Here is a 21,400-nt window from a genome sequence, read left to right as displayed (position 1 = left end):
AGAAAATCCAACCAGTTCTTTTCCCTTTTTTATTGTAACATTACACATCTCTTACTCACCACTGAAGTTCCTTCTGTGAGACAAGAATATCCCTAATGTAAGATAAGTTAATAATGTGGGACCAGCTTGGAGGAAGAGTAAGGGCTGGTACTTACAATCAACAGGCAAGTAGCTACATTAAGACAACCTTTCCCACCCTCTGAATTTTTGGTGGGTATAACATGACCATTTAGGGTCAATGATTGCAATGGATTGAGCCTAACACTACATGGATTGATAAGGGAAATAAAAATTATTTGGCTAAAATTATTTATGGTATTCCTAAGCAAATAAGAACAGAAATACACTTATTTTTTTCCCAACTGTAATGAGAGATCAGGGAAAGTTCAAAGTAAAAGATTTTTCTTTTCTTTTCTTTTTTTTTAAGTCTATAATTTTTATAGCACTGCCTTTCCAGAAGTATGGATAATAATTAATGCTTCATGACATTAAGTGGATAGGTTAAATCAAAAATCCTATTAGACACCTAGGAAAAATTAGCTGTAGAATGACATAAGACACAGCCTTCAACTCCTAACAATCTAGGAGGAGTTCATGTTCAGCCATTCAGAAAGTCCAAATTATATATAATTCTGCTAAACTTCATCCTTCTCATGAATCTTCTCAAGGATTGCTCTCAGGAGACTGGTAAGGAAGCACAGTCATTGGGTCCCCTTTTTATGTCATGGTAGGGACATCCATAGCAAAATAAAATAGCTAGCATGACTGAACATGAAGAAGTATAACAGGGACTAACGAAATGCCGTATTTTAATGTTATTGTCCTAAATTTGCAAAGCACAGCGAGAAACAGACTGTATTTCCTTTACATAAGTACATACAAAACACTGGTAAGGTATGGCAATATTTCCTGTGGTTTAATCGGTAAGTGGTATTTTCCTTGTAAAGGCTAATAATCTGTAACTATCTAAATTCCAGATTTAAGAATAATTAGAAATGTATCATTTTGTAGGACAAGATTTCTCATTCTAAGCGACTCTGGCAGACAGCTATTTTGTATACAAAGATTTAAAGACATAATCAAGGGTTTCTGGTTAGGAGGGCCTTTTTAGATAGGATTTTTCCCACTTTCAAACCTTGTTATAAGTTGTAGAAAGAAATCTTTCCACCTACATTATGGGAACCGGGGCAACTGAGGATTTAATGCATTTATTTTGAGATGTTATTTACCTAACAGGCAGCTTAAAACAAAGAGTCCCAAACAAATAACCTTTTAACCATTCAGAGGTCCTTTAAGGCTACCCCTCGCGCAGCCACAGAAAGACTCTCAAAGCCGAGCGGTGGGTTTCCCCTGCACTGCGCGGCACCGCACCGCACCGCTGCGCGGTATTGTTACCCTGGAAGGTGCTAATGGTTGCCAGCAAGTACACCTCTGATGTGCACGCTAGCAGCCCTTTGTTCAGACTAAATGGAAAGAAGAATTAAGCTTTCTAACAGAGCAAAACAGCTGAAACAACAGAAAGCCATGCATGAAGGCCCAGGGGATTGATTCAAAATGTAGGGTCCTGCATCGACCGGCGGTAGATGTGTTGGTACATGTAGGCAGAAAACCACCAGGAAGTCAGAAAAAGAGTCATAGGCTTGGCCTTGGGAACAGAAATAGACTTCCTTGAGTGCAGGGCTGAATGGAAAAATAGGCTTAAAAGTTTGAAGTAAGAAAACCACCCATTATTATTAATTTCTGCTGCATTTAGGAAAAGAGGATATTGTGTACATTCACTCCAAATAGCTAGGTACGCTCCAAAGAAAAGCTTAATATAAGCAATTTCTCCTCCCCTGGAAACAAGCCACTAAGGCTCACCTAATAGAAGCAAGGAGCTGAAAACAACAGTTCACAGTGTTCAGCCCACAATGAAAGGATTAATTTGGTTAAGAGATCCAAAGGTGGTTCAACTGCCTGTCGTGAACACCAATCAGAAGCAGTCGCTTCAAAAGCCAACAACTCTTTGCACATAGCTCTATCTAGCACCAGCCTATAGACCATTTGATATTGGGTATCACAAGGGAACACATCTTTCCCGAGCTCTGAGGTCTGTCTCTCACCACACTCTCTACATAGCCCCTTTTCAGCTCTTGGTGCTCTCTTCACCACCACCAACCCACCTGGAGGCCAGGCACTGGTCCAGGTGTGGACCGTGACCAGTTCCACCTCATCACAGTTTAAAAGCTAGAGGTCAAGTTGGATGTGAGACACAGTGGACAGTATTTAGGCAGCACTACTACAGTACAGGTAGTTCAGGTAAAAATAGGAGTGTCGTTTACGTACAGCCTTGTACAACCTAACAGGAAAATGGAAAGTTGGGCAACCAGGTTTATTTTCAGCCTCTTCAGGGCCTGGGCATTCCCCAGAGTCAATACAGTAGCTACCTAGCTGTACCTACTATACATTTCACATTCAAGTAATTCTGCATCTTTCCAAGCCTCCGACACACGCTTGAGAGTTCAGGCACATTAGAGTAGAGACCCATTACAGGGTCTGATTAAATTCAGCAAATAGCCTCTTGACTCAGGGATGCAAATACTACAAAGAGGCAGGCTGTTGCCTCATACCACAATATGATTATAAATGAGAACACTGTAATGAAGATGGATTGCTCCTAAATCATGTCCTACTGAGGGCAGTGACCTACCTACATGTCCTACTGAGGGCAGTAAGCGCAAAATTTTCTACGTATGACTTAGGTATTTGCAGACAGATTAATAAAGGATTTTCAAAGGGAAATGGATGCCTTTTGAGGCGCTTTTATAAATACTAGTATAAGCCCAATATTTTAGAGCACAAAAAGCCATGGTAGATCAGGCCTTTCAAATCCATACTGTCATTTAAAACCAATGTGGCTTAAGGAGGAATATGATGCTACATTTTTCCAAAATTATTTGCAGTGCATCTAACATTATGCTTCTCAGTGCTGCTGTAATATAAAATATTAACAACACCAGCAACTAACAACTAAATGTATACATTTGAATAGTAGTTGTTCATGCTTGATATGACAATAATATCTAATCTAATGCCAGCCGATGAACTTTATGTTCTAAAACTTTACTTCTCCCTAGTTAGATTCACTAAGAAGAGGGAAGAGAAGAAAGACGAGACAGTGGAAGGCCTTCCCTGGATGTATTTTTGACAGTACAAGAACATGATTATTTTTGTTATTCCTTCTGGTGCTCATTATAAGCATCACACTTTTGGATGAGTTATGGCCAAAGTGTCTAGCTATCAATAAAACATGGGTTTACTGACTCTGTAGCAACATGAGACACAAGCCCAGTAATCTCCTGTTTACTGATGGCACATTATGCGACATTATTTTTATTCTACCCTGACCATTGGAAAATTAAAACAGCTTTGATCACTTTTGGAGATTCTGGGCTAAGATTTCCATTTGTAACTATCAATTATTTAAAGAATAGTTTTAAAGGGCTCTTAGAGCTTTTCAAAAAAATTGTAGTAATTTAAGCAGCAAAGGCAGATGATTACAAGTCTTAAGCTTCATATGGAATAAAAAGTCTGTATAAAATAGTCACATTGCCATCTACTGACAGCTCTTTATAAAAAGGCTTGCTTTTTCATTAACTGTCCAACTATATACTTAATGTTTTCTCTCTTGACATGCAGCAGTACAAAAAATTAGGGACATACAATATATGTTGTTGAATACGTCCCACTGCAATAATCCTGCTTCTCTTYGAATCCATTTCAAGCCATTCAGGCTTTCACAGTTATATACTGCAATTAGATATGTTTATTAACGGCATTATTGCACAGTATTTCATAGGAGGTAAAACTGTTTTCAAGAAAGTAACTACAGAAGGGTATGTTAATAAATCTGTGCTACATGTACAGTACATATGGACTTGCTAATAGGATTTCCACAATAACAGCATTCATCTCACTGCACGTTTTATAATACCAATCACTGGCAACCACAGCATTGTTATTATATTATGTGAAAAATAGGATTTCCTGTTAAAGCCACATAATATAAACTAAAACTGCAATGTCACTGACGCATCAGTTTAAAGCTTAAAAAAGCTTTTATCCCATCTTTACACTGTCTCATCTTTTTATATTTTGGCCTGAGCCTTAGTGCCTTAGTTATTCTAACAGCAACATGTAATTCCACTTAAAAACTTGATCTCGGCTTCATGTCAGTTCTACCTTACTGTGCATGGATCAGCGGATCCCATAAGTGGCCTGCATATGAACCAATGCAGCTCTCCCTCATGAAAACAAATAGATCAGGTTCAGGCTTCTTCATTATTAACCAACCAGCAGTATTAATCTTCTGCACAAACTGAAGGCTATCCTGAGTTCCTCACTGCTTAATTCCCTGCTAAGATTTTACACACACTGTGGTCCATGACATAAGATGACTTCACCCTTGCCTCTTAATTTTAATACAGAAGTTTAAAAAAAAAAAAAGGAAAAAAAGCATTCATCTACCAGGTACTATATAACCCGCAATATTTCTGGTTAGTTGGTCAGACAGTCATATTTGCCCTTGGCAAGAGAGTTTTTAAAAAAGGTCTATATTCTCTTTAACACTTTGGTTACTGGCATTCCTTGGACTCCCGTACATTGAACATATTCTGGCWTTTTATCTTTTGCGAGAAATGACCTCAGCATAGAAAACAGCCCAGGGAAGGTTGTAGCCTGTAGAATAGCTAGGCTCTGTTGAGCAGCTTGACACTGGTGACCCTCAAGTGCTTTCTGCAGACTTATTCCTTAGCAAAAACCAAGGTAGCAGAAGAACCTACCCTCATGCAGCCCGGTAAGTCAACAGCGTCAGGGAGCAAAGTTGGCCGTCATTCACACCTCCATAGGCTCAGTCCTTGCACTGTTACCGAGTCAGACAAGAAAGTGATATTTTTGAAGAAGAGAGAGCTTAAAACATTAGATAAAGTAAAGGATTTCCTGAAGTATTTCCAAGTTAGTTGCCATAAGAGAAGTTATAAGCAGACAGAAATGTACCAGAAGGTAGAGTGAGAATCTACAGAGACGTAGCTGCTGAGCATTAACTCTCTGTATGCACAGCCTCTGAAAATTAAACAAACTAAGAGTGTCCACAGAAAGATCTATCAGAAAATCCTTATATACTTATGCCCTCATGGGTAAACAATCCTCAGACCTCACAGTATCTTGGAACCCTTTCTGGCTGTCCTTTGGTAGGATTAATATATGTTTATTGCTCATATCCTAGAGTATCCTAGCATTTTATCTTATCTCCTTTTCTGGAATTACACAACTGCTTAAATCTTTTTGGAGCTACTGAGTCATGTCCAACTATCATTCACTCACTGATATATCTGTAATAACTGGAATAGCTAAATGTCAAGACAGAATGATTAGTATGCACACAGCATGAAGAGGAAGGCAGGCCACTGCAAGGTAATACTGTGTTTGGCTGAATTTCATTTTGTTTACAGATAAATAAACCAACTGCCAGATTTAACACTCTGCAACTTTCCATTTTGTCTTCTCATCCAATGGTTGCTGGCAATAACATCACCCTGAAATGGAGCTCTGGCAGTTCAAATGAGTGCAGAATAAACTATGAAAGTCACACTTGTCTCTCCTTGTAAACACCACAATTTTTCTAATAAACTGGTATACAAATAGAGTAAATAGAAATATATTATGCAAAGTTTATAAAATCATGCACTGCAATCATTTTAAAGACATCTCTGATGAAACCTGAATGGAGATCAATTCTTTAGGAACCAAATAATGTTCCTAAATTACAAAGCAAAATCAAATCTGGCATTGGTTTTCAGAATAACATACCTGCTACTCTAAAACTCAAGATGAGCATTAAATCTCACAATCTTTCCTTAACTTTCATCATGCTATAAATTTTTCTTCTTAAAGAATGAGGACAGATATTTTCACTGCCAAGGCAAGCAAAACCAGCAACTTTCAAATTTAAAATTTGAGCAAAAACTATATAGTCTTAATGGAAACACTGGAATCATTTCTTTCACTGGGTTCATGACTGAGAAAGACAGGAAGATAAAACATGAAAACACAGGGCAATCATAACATTTCTTCTCTTAGAGAGCTCGAAGATGGACTTCAGAATTCTCAGCTGTTTTTTGTTTTGTTTTGACTGTATATTGCAATAGGTCTAACAGAAATAAAACAGATCAAGTGGTAGAACGCTCTTAGCATAAGACAGACACCCCTTGCCGTGTGTACGTATTTCCTAAGCAGAATCCTCTAAAATGTAGCTACTCACCATGCTCAGGTCCTGCTCTCCATACCAGAGGATGATGAGTGGAAATGGCCAAGAGGCATGCAAAGAATGCAAACAATCAATTAATGCATTTCAGAAGTGAAATTACTTGTTTGTAATGCAGAGAACACACAACAGTGATCAATTATTGCTATAACATTGTAACAGCATCTGTTGCACACAGCTTGCAGGGCTAAGATCTGGCCTTTGATCTACAGTACTGACGTGGAAAAGAACAAGGTAATCGGGATACCTGCGGGAATCACTTGCTCACGCAACTATGAGGAAAATACTGTTCTCGAAGAATCACCACTTATGCAAAAGTAAAGCTTTTTTTCCACTTTGCTTGAAAAAGTAGAAGATATGATAAGAATGAAAAAGTCCTTTGAGAAGACACTTGCAAGATGAAATTTAATGTTTTCCACTGTTTTTGTTTGCAACAATGTATACATATACATATATATATATACACACACACACTTACATAGAAAACATGGCTGAATGAGGTAATAAAACAGTTAATGAACTAATACTCCATACATTAAGTAGAACAAATATTTTGGCCTTGTTGATCCTTGCAGCAGCTGCACAGGTAAGCAGCACAGAGACAACGCATTTACCTAGAGCAGTGTCAGCATCAACAAGCCACACCATCAGTCAATGTGTACTTAAAGCCTTGACGGAACTGCACTAATTTGCACTACCTGATGGTGGACACTCATTTTTACAGCTTATATGGGGCCACCTTTTTCAGCTATTTCATTTCAGAAAAACCTCCAAATATTTCCAAAAACAATGAATCCCATAGTGACAGAAATGTCACTTCTGCAGTGCAGATGGGTCATCTTGGTCCATGCAGCATCTGGGGAGAGTCGCTGAATTAAGAGTTTGGTCCTTCAGTAACTATAGCTTATTAAAAATTAATTTGAAAGTCTCAATGTTTGAAAGCCAGCAACAAGGGAATACGGGAGTTTGGAGAGTGTTTAGAAATTGTGCTGCCTCAAAGCATTTGTTTTCCTGCTTTTGAGGAAGTGATTTGATCATTTCCCATGCTTAAAATTAAAGACATGAAAAGCTATTGCAAAATTAAGTCTTAAAAGAATATTTCCATATTGTTTAAAAGAATATTTCCAAAGATGCTATGAAAGTTTTCAAAGTGCTTAAGTGCTTTGAAAGCGTTACATGCTGAAGTGCTTAGCTAAATTACTGCAGATGCATTCACTACCTCAACATTAAATATTTTAAATATGTAAAGATATTCCTAAAGCTTGGAGTGAGGCTAAACTGCTAAAGTGTGCAATACTATCTTTAATTAACCTTCTCATGCATCTGGCACACTGGGCATGAATTTCCATATTCAGTGAGCATCAGACATACTGCCAGCAAAACATACATACTGCTTTTTGTTTTGAGAGTATATCACTCGTATTAACAAACTAAATTGGCCTCTGCTAAAAACCACAGCCATCTGCAAAAGTTCATATTGTGAACTTCCTTCGCAGTTCATTACATGACCCAGTTGGGTCAGGAGCCTGATCCCCACCAAAGGAAGCGACTGCAATAGGTGCAAATAAGGGCCCACTGCAATCACCACTCTGCCCTGCCTGCCTGATGAATGAAAACGGGGTAAAAATCTTTTCACCTCACATTTCACTGCACATAAGTGCCAGAAGAAGCCACAGCTTAAGACATCTATCATATTTTTATAATCGTTTAAGCAAAGTTTAGAGAAAAAAAAATACAATCACATGACCATAGATGCTCTCTAAGATAATTTATTACTCTAGCTCATTGCAAGACATTGCAGAGCAGATATAATAACATTAACAAAGAGGTAGAAAAGGGAGATATAAATGACAAGTAAGACAAAATTTAGAATCATTGGTTTACTGAGTTTTAATCAGCATCAGTTTTAGCATCTCAGTCATAAAGGGAAAAAAAAATCGTAGATATAATTCAGCATCCTATGTTCATTTTGGTACCCAGGCTGTAGCCATCACAATTTATTAACAAATAGGAAAATATAAGACATGAATATGTCCTTTAAAGGTATACAAAGGATCATAATCATAAATGACTCCTATACAGATCTAAGCCCCAACTTCAGAAACACTCAACATCTAACAAACCTAAAAAGTAGACAAGTTCTATTATAATTATTTGTATCGTTGCACTTTCTCAGCTGTGCAGTATACCCAGTGCAAATCTGTAACCTGTCTGCCAACACAGAAATCGCTCATCTTGCAGCGTGAGTGCTTGAAAGCATTGATAGTCCTTATGACATGTTTTTAATGAAATCATGCTATGCTTGTCAGTGGAACTGAAAAAAGAATAGGTTAGACTGACACATATCTAATCTTCCTGCAAAATGTTGCATCCCAGAACTGGAGGTGGAGAGCCTTAAAAGCCAAACACAACATAATGTGCTTATTTAAGGTCTGCTCCTGGAACCAATGAGAGTTAGAATTGACCAGCAGCATTTTTTTGCCCAGAGGAATTAAAAATGCTGGAGTCAGGATAAGTTCAGTGCAAAAATATCAAATGACCACCCATAAATAAATATATGTACATACACATATATATATACCCTGAAGAGAAAGTGTTTGCTCCCTATTTATTTCACCAAAATCACAGCTGGCTTTGATCAGTRCTGCATTCCAAGCCATGCCAAGAAACATGATGCACAGCAAATATGAACCACAGACATGTTTACCTTCTGCCTCTCATACTTCCAGATGTCTCCATTTTAAGTGCCAAACCATCTCCTMCTCTTTCAAATCCCTAGTTTTAAGCTAAAAAAGTCCATTTCCTTACTCCTCCACAAAACATAATGTAGAAAAAACACAGTATTTGGAAGACACATTTTAGAACTACTTTCTGGCTATGTACAATTAAAAATTCAACCATACTTTTGCAAACAGAAGAACATTTTATAGTGTTTGGGGTTAAAAAAGCAATGACAACAGTTGTCTGCTAATATACGGTAGCAACGTTATGTTCCCTTGTAATTCATAATGGACAGAAGTGTTCGATAAATATTTCTGCTCTATAATTCAGAGACAAACATTGCAGCATATCCCAGGAAGTGATGAAACAGTTTCTGTCCTAAAGTAACTCAGGAAGATATTAGCTAGCAGCTTCTCAATTCTGACATTTTAAAAGTCAGTAGGTCCAGATAAGTGAAGTCTTTTAAAGAACCAGCCAAGCACCTTTCCAGGCTGCCAATGACTTCTGTCACGTTGGCAAGGCTTCAGAGGCCTGAAGAGGAGGTAAAGTCGTACCAATGTGACAAGATGGGACTTTTTAGAATCCCATTGTAGTTGTCATAGTATAAAACATCAAGAAGAGCAAACGATTTACTTTTATAAAGTTAATCCTATGCAGAGTTGTTATTACTTCGCATTCAAATCCAAAATTCAAGGTCTTGTGGTTTACATCAGTCAGAAGCAGCAACTGACATTTGAATCAAAGTGCTGGTACAAAATACTTATTTACAAGAATATATCATGTTCTGCTTCTTTAAGCATAGGAGAAATCAAGTGAATTGAGACAGTTTGCTTTCTTATAGCATGAGAACTCCTGCATTCATCGTGTGCTCCAAAAATCTTTCTTGGAAGAACGCAACCTGTGGCTGCTCAGGTTGCATAAAATATTTCTTCCCCATTTCCAAGTTCTCTGCCTGTTCCCTGCTTGAGATAGTACAGCCACACAAACATGCCCCTTCACAAATCAATAATCAGCCAAAGTTTCCTCACACAGAACATCTGGATTTCTAACTACTTGCCGTTATTTTGGATGAAAATGTTTAGCTGTCTCTCACAGTTTTCATAAAAAAAAATAGGATGGTAATTAGCTCCACCAGTTTCTACAAGATTAACCCAACCTATACAATTATATTCAGATAAAGAGAGAATTTTTGGATAGCAGTAAAATTAGTGTGCACTATTTTCAATACCTTTTTTATTAGCATAGTTGACAAATGTTCCTTCCCCTGAAGTAAAAAAAAAAAAAAAGAAAAAAAAAAAGAAAAAACCCTCACACACACCACAGTTTTCTAAGCAGTGAAGGCAGGCTCATTCCTTGAAATGGCTTGGCTACAACTACATTAAGAGCAATGTACAACTGGTTAACAGGGGCTGAAGACTCAAAATCCCGTGGGCTCAAATGATTCTCTCCAAAAGAAGCCATGCTAGTGGGGAAGCAGCAGTTTAGTGGTTCAGGTCTTGTACATTAATTTTACCTAATCTAAACGTGGCTGATTTTGGAAGCAAGAACTGAGCTTCAGTAGTCTTCAACAACACAACTAGAGGACTGGAAGAGAAAGTGGTCTTTTTCCATCTCCTGCTTTATTTTCCTGTTGGCTGCTGGGTCTCCCTTCTATCCATCCAGAGGGAATTCTGCTGTCACAGGACTTGCTCCTAAACAATCCTGGGGCTGGTGGCACTTAATCCTCTTCGTTGGAAATGTGGGATTTAAGAGTATCACATGGACATATAGCCTTAATTTGAAATATACTTACAGCCAGTGTTAAATTGCTGATTTTTTTTTGCCTCCCCACTGCTAGCACCATCTCAATCTTATTCAAATAGAGCTGTTGGCAAAGCTCCAACCTTCCTACATGACAGCGGTCTACATAAAAATAGAGGAATTTGTTTCATACCCATCAATTAAAATAGAAACTCAGCCATCAATCCCTAAAACTATTCAGTGAGTAAGATGTATCAAAACTTAGACTGGGTTCATAAACAAAGGATATGAATGATTATAGATAAGAAAAACTTCAGTAAGAACAGAAGTCAAAAAGATTAGATCCTCTTATGTTAGGCTGGAGACAAAAAAGGAGGGGAGGACATGACAAAACTATTTAAAATAACAAATGATACAGTAAAAGGCAGACAATACATTCCTAGTTACCTTTTCTAAAAATGAAATAATTAAAGAACAGTGAGCACATTTAAAATTRGGAGCCATGAATGCTTTTCTCGTGCAATGTCTAATTAAACTGGTGGAACCTGCTGCCCCGTGGCATCATTGAGACCTGGAGCTGGGCAGTGCTCTACAAAGGCTTGAACATTTATATGAAAGTGTAACGTCCACAATCAGAAGGAAGGAAGTGTTTGGGGGGAAAAAAACAAAAACAAAAACAAAACACTCCCTCCCCAAACTTATCCTTCAAAGGCCCCAAGTTACTAACCAGTGAGTGAAAGTTAAAGTTTCTCTCTGAGCAATTTATTTTGTATGATTTGATGCTGCACCACTAAAGACTAGAGTCTTGATTTTTGCCTAAGAATAAGACTTTCTCGTAATAGTTTACTGCTTCCTGCACTCATCACAGAAAAAGGTCTAGATCGACCCTCCTGAGGCACCTGCATTCCTGTCTTATTCTTCTCTGAGTACTTTTGAAAGTAGTGCTTAAAAAAGACTAATCCCTTATATTTCCTGTAAACTTTTTGGAGCATTCAGTATCCAGGGCATTCATGAGATTCAGACCAAACACAACCAAACACAAGTTGTGAGAAGACCCTAAAAACTTAAATCGGTATTGACACTCTCATGGATCGAGCAATGAGCTACCTGTTATTTGTCACAGAGGGACTACCCAAGGGTGTCAGCGTTTCCCATCCATCGTCCTGCCAGAGTTAAGCTGAGGCAATAGTCATTTGACCACTAGGCAGGTCTTAAAACAAGCTAAAACTAGCTCAGGCCAAGGAAAGCCCAGACAAGTCCTGAAACCCTGCACTTGTCAGGTCAGTACAAAGTCTATGGCCTTTTTCCAGTTATGGCAAAAACCACATTTAATAGGCTACAGGAGAAACAGCATATATAAAAGGCAAAATGGAACAGACTGAGCCTGAGGACAAGATCACACAGTCAGAATACCAGTGGCTCACAGAATGATAGTTTTCTAATTTTTTTAACACATTTATTTTAAATTATATAAAATCAGGTACCTCTCAGATACATTCTGAGGTAGGGCTTGGAGGAAAAGAAATTATTACTGTACGGAGTTCGCATAAGAATTTCCAAGCAGAAAAGGCAGCACAGAGAAAGAAAGAAGGCATGTAAGGGAGAAAAGAGCAAAGAGGAGTTCAAGCACAACATCTCTGAAGGCATGGTTAAAAGACAGAAGTATGCAACTTTGAAACAAATTTTGCATTACAAAAAGGATTCTCTCTCCACTAAATCTGTTTGGTATTTTGACCTTCTGTATTTTATTTTACCACAGCTTTTGTTTGTTTTCTAAAATATGCCTTTAAAATAATTTGCTTTTACTGTCCTGGAAATCATAATGTAAAGAGTAATTCCCACAACAACTTTCAAGTTCAGCCACAGCCTCTGTGACACTGTAGCTCAGGGTGATGCTCTTCCGAGGAGTTTCTTCTGGCTGTTATGTTGTAAACCCTTTACAGCCTTCCACTACTAAGTGCTTTAAAACTGGCACCCTTCTGAGTGTATCCACAGCAGTCTCCCGAAGCTTTAGAACTTCCTTTTAAATAAAAAAGATGGTTATCTGCAAGCATTTACTGAGAGGCTGAGTTCAAGCATACATTATAAAAATAAGGAAACACAAAATAAAACCGAATTACTAACATCAAAGATTCCAATTCCCCTCTTCTAGCAGTAACTGCCAGGGAGACGTAACCTTCACTGCGAGGTTAGAGCTCATAAGTGGCGACAGCAGGAGGAGGGATGCACATCAAAGCTAATGGGGAGCAGGGTATCTGCATTCCCTTTGCAATCCTTCTCCAGCCACTGATAAGGCCAACTGAAAAACAGTATAACGCAGGTGGCTTAACTGGTCTCCTTCGGTGCAGCTCTGAGCAGGGTTTGGACAAGTTCCTTCAGTCAATCCCAAGAGCCTTGACCACTCTGCCACTATACTTACAGGCTATCAATAACGACCTACTAATCTTCTACACGAGCACTTACGCCTAAAATGTTTGATTCACCAATTGTGGCCCCAGGACAGGTTATTTGTTGTATTTGTTTGCTCTTAATTTGTGCGTTACACTGGGAAGGATTGAGAGTGGTGAGATGCTCTGGATGAAAAGGGCAGCACATAAGTCTTTAGGGGAAGTGGGGGAGCAAGCTGAGGGAGTGAGAAGTGGTTTCTGGAGTGCAGGCTGAGGCAGAAAGTGGGAAAGAGGGAAAACAACAAGCCAGGGAGCCTGCCGTGTGCAGAGCCCGGGAGACTGTGGAGGTGAGCGAGGCTGCAAAAGGGGCAGAGCCTAGAGAAAGCATGTGGACCCAGAAAGCCAGCAGAGACTGACATCAAGCGTGGAGGAAATATCCTGTCTGCAAGAAGAGAGTGGACAGGGAGAGAGCTGTTTATAAACCCCTTTTACTCCTACTCTCTTTCCCATCACCTCAAGATTTCTCCGTTTTTAAGAGAGTTAGTTATTCTAGTTTAGATTCTAATAAAAGACAGCTTTCAGTTTATAAGGCTTATTACCCTTCTTTGGGGTGCTCACTATATAGAAAGTAATAAACAGGTATGATCCAAAGCTCTGGCTGCCACGGGTCCTGTGACAAACACATTAAGCTTAATTAGTTAAATTGCTCTTATAACATTTTTATTTATGCATGAAAGCATAGACAGGTGAGAGCACTGCATGCCAACACTTTCTGTGAAAGAAGAAACATTTTAGAAAAATAAGTTTCTCTATACATGCATTCAGTACTCACATTTTAAATACCACATACAAACTTTTCTATCAGAAGCTGAGAACAGAGAAAAATAACTCAACTAGACAATGCTAACATAGTGAAAAAGAAACATGTCATAGCAAGGCAATTTTACATGCCAAAGTAGTACCAGCAAAAAAGAACGAAAAGGAAGCTGTGGGGAACATTACCTTGCTGGCCATGTTTTGGAAGCTACTGAAAGACAAACCATGCTGAGCTTCTGGATGCTTCAAAGAATTTGCACGAAATAGAGACTGACAGGCAGCTTTCTGTTTGTGGTGTGATTATAAACAAATACATTTCTGCATGCTACTTGGCTAAGAAAATGATAGTATGACATAACTACAAAAGGAACTTCTGAATGTCCCTGGACATACACAATCAGTGGGTATTCAAAACATGGATGTGAATTTACATCACACCAGAGTACAACTAAATATTTCAGGTGTCCAAGCACATGCACAGATGGTAAAATACAGAAGTGATGGCCACTAGATGACAAAATCTGTTTCACAGCCAGTCCTCAGCTACTGGCTACTGAAGTTCAGACAAAGAAAAGCAGCATACTTTAATAATTCTCAAAGTATTTGGGAAGAAAAAAGGGTTCAGTACCTAGATGGTGGACTTCTCAGAATTTTTTCCCCTACCCCAAGTTATCTCACTGGTCTTATATTTATGGCTGTGAAGGGATGACAACTTTTATTGGTCCAAAGCAAAACTAATTTCAAATACTGGCATTTTTAAGGGAAGTCCAACTTACTGGAACATTACTGAACTTCTCAGCTGACAAAAGAGATCTCTTTTGAACCCAGAAATCTCATTGCAGGAAACTGTCAAAAATCATATGTTAAAGATAGATTCAAAAGACGTCAAGGAAACATCCTTGAGACTCTGACTGAGGTTGCTTTACAAATATGAACTATTATCAAGGAGCAAGACATGCATGCAGCACAGCCTCCAACCATCAAAGCTAAACCAAAGTTCAGAAAAGTTGCCCGTTTCCCTGACATAGTTCCATCACACAGTTCCRACAGGAGGTGACGAGCAGTCAACCTCATCTGAAAGGATGCAGCAATTGGTACTTTCCTTTAGTGAACGCTTATCTTATGCAGTAGAGAGCACAAGTCATCAAAGCGCACCTTCCTGCCATTTGCCATGAAGTCAGCAGGCAAGATGAGACTGATCTGAGTACTGAACTGTATTGGTCTGAGCGCCACTTGTTCACACACTAAACAGCTTAGAACAGACACATCTTTATAAAGCTGCTGCCAGATTTCAAGCAGCATCACCATCTCAACAAACATTTCTTCATGGATTCATTGCTTTTCTTGACAGGGGATGAATAATAGAAACTGGYACATTGCATCGCTGAAATGCTGTTTAGATCATTCAAGAGAGGTTAGTAAGTCACACTGCCACATTTAAAAAAAAGAAAGCCAGAAAGACCAAGCTGATAATGCTAAAAAGGAACGAGGCATCAAAAATCTAGAACACAAACTAAAACAATAGTTTTGTAATATTAAATAAATATCTAGTTTAGACTTTTGCTCTCTCTTTAGAGTTTGAAAACTCAGATTACAGTCTGATTTCAGTTAGACAGTAATGCTACACAGAGCAACTGCTGTTCAGTTTCTTAACAACCCATAGCCCTCTTTCCAAAGACAATTATTCTAAATTGTTAACAATGACCTCAAGTGGTCCTAGACCAGTTTATCCTAGCTGAATATCAGATGCTGAGTGCTAGAAATGCCTTAAAATCACTTTGAATGTACAAGGACCAAGAGACTACCATAAATTTGAATGAATAGGTGATGTTAAAGATAGCGAGATAGTGGAAAAACATAGGCTCATGATTAACACTAGGATGAGTTCATTTTGTTTTTTTCCTCCTTCAAGATACAGCATTAGAGCATCTCTATACAAAATTCCATGGCAAAGTGACACAAAAATACATGTCCAGTCAAAAAAATCTGCAGTATAAAAGAAAACATTTCAGTGGATATCTGAACAAGAGTAGCTACTCATGATCAAATTTTGAAACTCATTTTAAAACAGATCAATTCATTTCTAACCAATTTATGGTTAAAACTGACCTATTACTTCTCTTGCTTCTTCCTTATACTCCATCACTCTGAAGAGAGTTTCTTTGTAAATACGAGCAAAGTTACCTCCTTATTCTCCTTAAAACTCACTTTTGCCAAAATGTCTACAAAAACGTGCCAATAGGCAAGTTGCTGGCACATTGAGACCAGTCCCTACTACACCAGCCAGCATTGCCCCCCTCTTTAATTGCACTTTTTTGCCTACGTCTATCTGCTGTCTCATGCACCTATTTAGACTGTTAGATACTTAGGCAACAGCTGTCTTGCTTTTCTTATTTGACATCTAACACTGTATTGATCCATGACTGAACCTTTTAGGCTGTAGTTTCAAGAGAGGGAGTAAGCCAACTGTGCGACCACTGGGAAGAAGTCCTGTTTCTACACCTTTCAGTCCCTCCTTCCCAATAGCATGCTTCCACTGTTTAATTTGCAACAGCTTCTGCGCTCATCAGATCTTTCCATGAACCAATACAGCTGACCAACCCAGCAGAAAACTAACTTAGAGTAAATTGCAAGCTGATTCAGCTCATGAAAGGATCAGTTCAGTACCAATGCTGGTACAAGGGAGGAAGCAGGACCAAGTGCCAAGGAACGTGAGAAAGAGGAGGGTCAAGTGATACCTCTCTTTTCACCCACTCAGCTGTTTGCAACAAAGCAGAATTCGACACTAGCATAACAGAAATAATAATAGCTGCTTATTATTATGAAAGAAAAAAAAAAAGCTATAAACAAACTGATTGCTGTTTTTGCTTTTTTGGAAGGGGAATATCATTTCCTTAAATACTGAACATGTCAGCGGCTTGATTTGGGGCACAGCTATGCAAAAAAAACTGTATTATGGRTGGTGAACTGTCATTAAGGGTAGAAAAGAAGAATAAATATTTGTTCTGACATATAAAATGTTCATTTATCTCCCTAAGAGAAGAGCTTCCCTGGAGTACCAGACAGCCTAAAATTCAATTACATGTCTGTCTGTCATATTTCCTACCTGCACGTTTTGAAGTTATGTCCCACCTCCTTCTGTTACTGGCATGGAAAGTTTTGGTCTTCTGAATCTTAACTATCTAAAGAGATGACAAGCATGCCCTTAGCCATATAACATAATAGCATATTTGGTAGTGAGGAGCACAAGCCACTGAGTGATAACAGAAAAAGGAGGCTCCATTCTGGCTCTGCTCAGTGCACCCTGTCAGATCTTTAGCATTCAGTGACCACCACTGGTATTTTTCCATTGCTCCAGTTCCCAGTTCACAAAGCCAAACCAGGCAAAATCAATTTGCTTAAGCCTCAGATAACCACTACCTTAAATTATTTTCATCTCAACAGCTGCACATCAACATTTAATGACTGATTTAATGATCATCCTAGCTGCTGGGAATATTTTGGGGGTTGTTGTAAGTCAAGTACACATTGAAAGACATTTATATTGCAGCTATGTTATAAGTAATACCTACAAAAAAATTCCATCATATCAGTCAGGGTTCCTAGCTGGTCCAGATTCCTCAAATCCTTGGTTATTTCATACGAAAACAAATAGAAAATGTTTTTCCACTGTAAATGATATCCCCATTCCAATTATATTGAAATTTAGAGTGGATTAAGAATAAATAAATGTCAGGTTAGAACAGCAACAAAAATAGTTAGGTTAGAACAGCAACAAAAGTAGGCAGAAAGAATATCATGAAAATCATTAATAGAAGAATAAGTAATACAAATACATTCTATTATTAAACATTCATGGTAATGGAATTATTAATAATATGGTTAGAACAGCAACAAAAGTAGGCAGAAAGAATATCATGAAAATCATTAATAGAAGAATAAGTAATACAAATACATTCTATTATTAAACATTCATGGTAATGGAATTATTAATAATATTTAGAGACTGTGTTCTAATAATAACATATTTGTAAAAACTGGATAGCGAAGATTGAGAGAGAGGATGTTAGTTTTCAAATTTACAATTGTTTATCTGAATAATTGTAACTTTTAACTGTCCTATTATTGGGAGTAAAAATTTCCCAGAAGATGGGTGAGTTTTTACCCAAAGTAGATTTTTTACAAATTTCCTGAAAACAGTCTGTGACTACGATGTATTTGATACATAAACTTAGATGGAAATATTGACAGTTACGGGAACATGAATTGCTGTGAAAATATAGAAAGCACATCAGTGATGAGCTTTGTTAATACACTGCAATGTTGAATGTTTTCTGGTAAATCTGATTCAGGCATCCACCACAGAAGAACATGAAGTGTCTAAGTGCCTTAACATAATCAGGTATTGAGCTAGTAGAATATAGAATAACTAGTAGAATTTAATATCTAAAACCTTTTACACAGCTCGCTTTCTAATAGAAAATACTTAGATTCTTGTATAAAAAGTCTAAAGTGTCAATACTCTGGAAAGCCGATGTAACCATGGAAATTGGAGCTCTAGTCTGTAATCCATTTTATCTTCACCACTACAGATCATACAAACAAGATGACAACGATGAAGGGAAAAAAGATCAACACAGGAAACTTTTTATATCATTTCAACTGCAATAGCTATTCTTCCAGTCAACAGGTTTGGTAACAATTCCATATTTAAGGTAAGAGCTATTACCAGTTGGAGTTACTTTAAAATTTTTCAGCATTTCAGTTTTATTTATTTATTTTAATAGAAAGTGAAGTATCTTCTGGTTCTTATAGTCAATTGCCCTCATCATGGTGACACAGAACACTAATTTAAAATGTTTGCCTTGACTGTAATGAAATCAGGGAGATAGTGTTTATAAGCTTCCCTTGAACTCTTGATTGAAATACATGCATACATATATTTATTTATATACATGGGTTTTGATCTACGGTCTTGGCACTTTGATCCCTCTTTACTTTGAAGATGGTTCAAAAAAAGAAATTTCTAACATRTACTCCAGTACCATTATTTGCATAGGAGATCCAAAACTAGTATCAAAAGATGTGTCACTCTAATACAAAAGGAGACGATTGTTTTAAATTGATTCATGCTTTCACACAAAATGATAGCAGTCAAATGTTTTAGAATCCCTTAGGCTGCACTGAATTTTTCATGTTATATAATCCATTAGGTTTTCCAAAATTATTTTAAGAGGGTGATCCAAGTGGCAACAGTGAAACAGCTGTAAACACTGAGTCTTCCAAACTAATAACTTAATTTTGAGTCATTTTCATGTACCAACTAAGAACATTTAAAAAAAAAAAAATCTATGCATCAGTTCAGATCTTCCATAGTGCCTGACTAACTGAAAGAGATTACTTACATATTTGTATTTGCTTTTTCAAAAGCAGCACTGTTCAATAAGCTGTGTGTTCCTAGAACCTCAACCATCATTTCTGAAGAACTGACAAGCAAGCGTAGCCTCCAGCCACAGCTGTAACCTTTCAAAAATGAGATGCACACGTTAGATGCCAGCTAGCTGTCTTCTGATAAAGCGGACCTTGCTTGCCACTGCTCTGCACTAAACCCCGACATGGAATCCAATGGGCAAGAAAAGTCATCATGGCCTTGCATTAGTGAAAACAATTCTGCAGCTTAAGACGAGCTGGTGAATTATTGTCCTGTACATCTATATATTATTTTCTGGGATGAGAATAAGCATGTAACAGAAGAAAAAAAACAAAACAAAACTTAAAGCTGCAGGAAAATTTGGAACTGAAGTCAAACCCCTGAGAACRGGTACAAACTCCCTGCATAACAGGCCTATTAGAAAAAAGACTTAATTACAAAGATAAGCCAGAAATGAGTTTACATAAGAGTATCAACTTTACCTTAAGGCTTCCAAGCCCATGCTGTAGGAAAAAATCTATAATACATCTCCTGCCATGTGCAGACATAAAGCCTTTAGTACAATGTTCCTGAAGCTTAGCCTCAAAAGGGAGCAAAATAGATTAATGAGTGGCAATCACACTTTAGTAAGACTGCTGTCTTCCAGTTGGGCACCATGACTCTCCAAGCAAAAGCTAAATTCTCCATTTAATGTTTTATAGTAATATATCTATTTTTTCCCTTGCGCTGCTCACATTTTTCTCCAATTAAACAAAATTGCAAGCTTATACATACACACATAGACCATTCATCTCAGATTTATGCCTTCCCCCCTCCCCCAAAAAAATTATATGCAGAAAAGTCCTCCTTATGTTACCCTCCTGTGGTAAAAGCAAAGGTGAAGCAGGCATGTTTTCTCACAGCATACGCATGAGCAGCTCTGAGGACAGTAGTGTCAGATTCTTTACAGCCGCGGAGAACTACAAGGCAGTTGTGAATCAGTACAGCATCCTCGAGCACAGATCAGCTAAATCTATTTCGTTTCAGGCTAACCTACACTATGAAACATGTAATTGGTTATGCCTTTTGCATTATTTCCAATCTAGCACAGATTTGCATTGTAAACAAATCAATTTGCCACTTTAATTGTTTAGCTCTGAGTCAACTTACAGGGCTGAGAGGGCAGACAAAACGTAACAAATGGCTTCATGTCCAGATTTGATCACGAGCAGAAGAACTAAATAACTTATGAGCCCAGTCAGTTCTATTGAGTTATGAACTAGCTCTTCCTCCAGAGTAAATTAAAATTCTTATTGCATACAAAAAGCCCAGTGAACACATTTTATTACTGTTGCAAGGAAGGGCAGAAATAATGGAGGTAGAGCTAAGGTAAATATATAACCTGATGCCTCTCTGGTGGATTGTTTGTTAAACCTAGTAATTTTATGCACTGGTATTTGAATGTTGCGTTTTTCTGCCTGTGTATTCAGAAGGCACTGTAGAAAAGCTTAAGTTGCTGGGACAAGGCAAAATGAGAGTTTTGTGATGACAGAAGAATCTGTGTAAATATGTCCTAAGAGCAATGAAAATTTTCTGCTACAATAAACAATCTCATGCCAGTTCAGGAACAATGTATATTTTAGTTAGTATTTGGGAAAAGAGCAGAAAGCATAAGGTAGTAGAAACCAAGTAAATGGGAAAATTATAGAGTAAGATGAAATGGAAGCTGGCATCTATTCTACAGTAGAAATTTTTAGTTTTAGAAATTTGCAGTTAACTATAATGGGATATATGTACAATAAGCAGAGGAACACACATTTAAAATTATTACCAGAGAGCAAGGCCAAAGTAAACGAGATAAGCATACAAAGAGAGAAATATTTGTCATATGCAGTATGAAGGTGAATTAAAAAGATGACTGCATCATCCTGGAGAGAAGTTATAGGAAGACAACAGTCTAAAATTCTTCCCCCTCATGGCAAATTTCTTAACTTCAGTAGGTCTAGGATTTTGTGCAAGGAAGAA

The sequence above is a fragment of the Apteryx rowi genome, unplaced genomic scaffold (genome assembly GCF_003343035.1).
Source record: "Apteryx rowi isolate R43461 unplaced genomic scaffold, aptRow1 scaffold_371, whole genome shotgun sequence".
Lineage (NCBI taxonomy): Eukaryota > Metazoa > Chordata > Aves > Apterygiformes > Apterygidae > Apteryx > Apteryx rowi.
This window is presented reverse-complemented; position numbering follows the sequence as displayed.